The sequence below is a fragment of the Boleophthalmus pectinirostris genome, unplaced genomic scaffold (genome assembly GCF_026225935.1).
Source record: "Boleophthalmus pectinirostris isolate CB_2022bp ecotype Guang Dong unplaced genomic scaffold, ASM2622593v1 HiC_scaffold_23, whole genome shotgun sequence".
Lineage (NCBI taxonomy): Eukaryota > Metazoa > Chordata > Actinopteri > Gobiiformes > Gobiidae > Boleophthalmus > Boleophthalmus pectinirostris.
Window position 1 is genome coordinate 23714588 of NW_026571207.1, and position 5480 is coordinate 23720067.

The following is a 5480-nucleotide window of genomic DNA, read 5'->3' on the forward strand; positions in this document are numbered from 1 at the left end:
GCCTTCATAGTCTCACCAATTGCTTTATAAACCTCCTCCTCTGGAAGCTTAGTAAAGGGGCTTGAACACTCAAAGATCATATTATATTCTCTTTTGAAATCATACTATGTTGACTTTTCAGGTCCCTCCGGGCCCGTATTATTGATGGTAAATAAACTTCTCCTGCGTAAGACATCCAGTTGGTCTCTAGCCTTTTACTTCCACCCTTTCTTGGACAAGCTGAAAACTTCGACAACATGTTTTACCTTATCATGTCATGTGATGCTCCTCTGTGTTTTAAAACTCCATACACCTTCACTAAAATCATTTGGATGCCCAACTGTACTAAACAATAGATAAAAGGGGCTGTTAAATTGAAAACTGCTGCTTCATGACATCCCAAGGTGGAACAGAGCATTTTGAGTTTTGAAGCGTAGAGATTAGAGAGATTAGACAGACTAATAATAAAAGGTTACTGAAACGTGTGAATAAAACAAAACAGAACTCCAGGTATGTTTTTGATGAAGTAACATCATGACATGACTTAAAGCTCACAAGAGTGAATTTTGTGTAATAAAGTCAGTCAGTCTTTATTTATATAGCACTTTTCACAGACATATGGCACAAAGACACGTCATTATTCATTCACTCCATACCCAGTGATGGTACAATTGTAGCCACAGCTGCTTTGGGGCAGACTGACGGAAGTACGGCTGCCAGCCAATGAGCACCATCGGTCCCTTCGACCACCACCATCAGTCACACACACACCACTTTCATATGAGGCAACGTGGGTGAAGTGCCTTGCCTAAGGACACAACAATAATTTTTGCAACTGGTGCCCCACTGTGGCACCTGATTTTCCCACTGGTCTCCCATTCAAGTACTAGCCAGGCCCTGACTTGCTTAGCTTCTGAGATGTGACGGGATCAGGCTTTGACAAGTCGGTATGGCCACATAATATAGGACTTTTCACCAGTCATTTTGGCAGTCCATCAGGAATGTGCATGTCTGTAAATGTCTTGATTGAGGTTCAGGTATTGTGCAAAATATGAATAATAAACTGTAAAATTATCCACTTCATTTTCTACTCTTATATGAAATATTATTCTCTTGGCATTACATTTGGCTGCCATTTCTAGTCGGCATTTCTAGTGATATATTTGATATTCATAGTTTGCATATATCCAAAACAAAATATATGACCATCTAAAAGAAGATCTAGAAATGTATTAAATTTGAAAGACCAACACACTTGTATGATATATTCCTCGACCCTGCACTGGTAAAACTTTACTATGATAAATTCTGATTTAATTTGTATGAACAAAATAATAATAATTTTGCCCAACTAGGAGAGCTTGCCTCTTTTATTTTCAACAGAAAATTGTAACGTTTGTATTAAAACAACATTAACATTAATTTGAGTACAGCACCTTCTGAAAAACTGGCCTGCTTCATTGGTCCAATTATACAGTGTTATTATACATGAGGGACTGTCTTTGTTTGACATTGAGCCCTCTGCCTATACTGCCTCCAGTTCATGTTATCAGCTCGGTTCATTATGGCATGTTTTCTTTTACAGGGACCTCCTTAATCCCTTCACTTGGCTGTCAGCCTTTTTGACCTCACTGTGCAAAATGTCTAGAATAATACATTAGAAGCACTCTGCACTTAATTAATGTGGAAATGTATTCACAGAGGACTTGTATTTAGCAAGCCTACATTTAACACCTGCAGATCCACATACAAGCCAAGTCTTTTCTCTGCTCTGGAGCACTTCATCTGATTAGGGATATGTCTTTACCATGTGGGCACTTTACTTCACTACAGGCTTAAACTACACATATGCAGATTTATGGGCAGCTTGTTAAGCTTTATGGTACTGCAGCCATGTCTTTAGTTAACTTTTTCTCAAATACCTGACAGTGTCCAAAGATGACATCAATATTAGTAGTGTTATTGAGGTGAATTGCATTTGTAGTTTTATTGCTATAATTTGGATTAAACATCCTATATTACACAAAATTGACTCTTGTGAGATTTAAGATGTGTTAAAATGTAGTTACCTCATCAAAAACGTACCTGGATTTGTGTTTGAGCAATTAGTCTGTCTACATCTTCTAAGCTTAAAATGCTCTGTTCCACCTTCTGATGTCATGTAGTGGTAGTTTTCAAGTTAACAGCTAACTTTTTCCTGAATTCATCCAGGATTCTAGTGAATGTGTATGGATCTTAAATCACAGTGGGGCACTTCCTGTATTATCACATCACAAGGTGGAACGGGGTGTTTTCAGTTTGAGAGAAGAACTCAGCAAAAATATTCAGGGTTTGTGTGTTAAACCTTTGCAAATGTAACAATACAGAACTCCAAGTATGCTATTGATATTTAAATAATAATGAAATGACTTATTCACAGTTGTCCTCATTAATGTCTTTGAATGTGCTTGCATAAACAACATTAATACTTGTAAAAAGTTAACATAGGGACATTTTGTGCTTTGTAATATAATCCTACATAATACATAACATTGTGTTGGTGGTGAGATTTGACACAAATAGACTGACAGTTTCCCCTATCCGTAAGAATAGTTATGCAAAGCTGTTATAAAAGAAGGTGTTTTTTTTTTCTTGTGAAGTGGGAAAACGGTTTTGTTGTCATTTCTCCATGTGGTTTACCTCAGCTGCCTCCCTCTCTATAGCTCCACCATAATAGAAATGTCTATTTTATCTGTACTGGCCTGACAGTTACATAATATTTGAGTTTGCAAAATGAAAGTTTGCAGTGTTTTGAATGCATTTGTGACTCAGTTGTTGCCATAATCAGCCATTTGACAGACATGTGACTTTGTGTGACTTCTCGGATTTGGTGTAAGCCCTGCCTCGAGCTAGCTTATCCCTCTTGGACAGGCCTGCTCCGACTTTTGTCCCAGTCTCTTCAGGCTTGTTATTCCAGTGATGTCCATAGACGCCCCGGCTTTACCCTGCATATGTTGTATCTCTACTGACACGCTTCTTTCTATTTTCTCATCTAATCTCTTTCTTACCATTTTCACACTATAAATCTGGCCCCGCGCTTTTACTGAAGAAAAGCATGTCTCTTATTCACTATTTCAACATAATCGTACTGCTATGCAATTCCTAAATGCTCTATATAAGTAATCTGAAGCTCTACAAATATTAGATACAATTGAATAATATAAAAGATAGCACTTATATTTGTTATATCAATACTGGTCTGTCTTACTGTCTTTTTCTGTAAAATGAGCATTTAAGGACATCTTGTATATAGCTGAGATATATATTTGTATTTCTCTATATTTTTTGTTTTTATATGTATATAATTATGCCTTATTTGACACCAGTCTCTTGTTATTTTTGCTCCTCATTTTCATGTTATTACTACCGTTTATATTTTTGTTCTTTGTTATTATAATATATTGTGATGTGTGTCCAAATAATTTCCCTTGTGGATCAATAAAGTTTGTTTAAGTCTAAGCAAGTCTAGACTCAAAATTACTGTGCTATCTAGCACCATGGACAGCTCCAAATCATTGTATACTTGGCTGGATATGTGAATTGTTGTTAAGTCCATTTCCTCTCCAGCTAAACATAAATTCTTTATAGTTTTATTTTTACTACTTATTGTTGCTTGTTCATTTATTCAGTCACTACAGTAAAGTTGGCCATTGCAGCATTATAGTAGTGTAAGACTTACAGTAGCCCAGTGGGAGAGCTGTAGCATGATGAATGAAGGCGGATGGTGAAACTTGAACTGCGACCAGGTGGCGGGTGGGAGTGGATGCATTCACCTGATCATCAGTGAGGACAGTGACTAATACAGCTCTCTCAGTAAACGGTAGTAAGTAGTAGTAGTAAGTTTGGCACCACAGTTTTACAGCAGCAGTAGTAGCAGCTAAAGTCAAAGTTTTATGAGGAATAAGATGTTTGTAATATATTATACTTTGCAGTTACAGCATGCTGGAGGTTAAGTCTAATTTGAGTAACAGAGCTTCTAACAGAGTAGTGCTTTCAGTTAGCTACACACCCCCAGGGACTGTTGATGACATCAGCTGCAAAGTATCAATATAAGTGTTTCTCAAGGAGTAAATGTGCTCAGTGCATTTAATTAGTTTTACCTTATATGTAGTTTGAACTTTGTTGTTATAGCTCAATATAGTAACTTTGAAGTTCTAATGTTAGCTCGTCTTCCACCTGAGTGCATTGAAGATTGGAGGTTGTTGTGGTAGAAACAAACTGTGATAAGAAAAGGGTTCTTAAGCCAGACCAGGCTCTAGATTAGAACTCCCTGACTCTGCAGTGTGCGCTCTGTGTGTGTGTGTGTGTGTGTGTGTGTGTGCGTCTTTGAGCTTTGTGCAACAAGGAGATAAAACTGATAAAATATTTAATAAGAGATGTGTGATAGGGGGTGTTTGAGGAAAGATGATTTTCATTTCTTTGTTGTATGTTCAAAACAATATCAAGCCTTAAAACTATTCTACTACTCAGGCATGCATGTCACCTGAAGGCTTGTATGATATCCATCACTTTGTTGTGTGAGAGAAAGGTCAAAGGTCAGAGAAGGTAGGAGGGGTCACCTCGAGAGACTGCTCTCCTGTGGACAACTGGCCTGTGGGTTGATTGATGGACAGTGGTGGTGCAGTGTTGCTCCTACGCTCAGACTGATAAATGATTTATTTTACCACAAGGACAAGCACAAGATGGATTTGTTTTCCAAATTGTGCAGGATTGTACTTTTGGTGCATGACAGAGGGACAATATGCTAGCATTTGACATTTGAAACTCCTTTTAGTAGCAAAAGCAGAAAGCGTCTCTCTGTTTATAATTTAAAAACACAAAAGTGTGAGGACAGTCATCTTTTACAAGCCTGTGGGCATCTCTGTCATATGTACATATTTTTACTTATTATGAACTTAACAACATCTAAAAGTTCAGGCATGAGGCTGGGACAATGTGTTCCTTAAAAACTATGCTTTTCATACTTTGTGTAATGGCACTGCAAATATTTGTAGAACAGTGAATCTTTGCAAAACTTCTCTCTCTTTCTCTCGCTGACTTTAATCAAAATGGCTCATGATAATACCTACACAAAAGCTTAATGATTATACAGAATATATATTTAATTTTTTTTTTTGATGATTAAAGCGGGTGATATTTCTGATTTAAACAACTGAAGTCCTGTTGTCTTCACAAAACCAGTTTTCTTATGAGTACAATAAATTCTCTATACTACTTTGGCTGTATAGCACATAGACTTATAGAGGTTTTAATAGCTCATATTAACATCTAAGTCTTGAACTCAGGTCCCGTGTGTGCATAAAGCCCTCTGCACACTTACCTCCTGCCATCAACAACAATGCTGCACTTAACCCGCTTAGACAGTAAATCTCTCTACTTCAGCATTGAACTTCGGCTCAGGAGGGACCTCAGGCTGAGAGGAGGAGAGGTGTGTATGTGTATGCGTGTGTTTGTTTATGTGT

The 5480-nt window shown here is 37.4% G+C and overlaps 1 pseudogene; it reads right to left on the minus strand.

Annotated features, from left to right (window-relative positions):
* Nucleotides 1-822: 822 nt before the first annotated feature.
* LOC129410748 (5S ribosomal RNA) lies at nucleotides 823-940 on the minus strand (annotated as a pseudogene).
* Nucleotides 941-5480: the final 4540 nt, after the last annotated feature.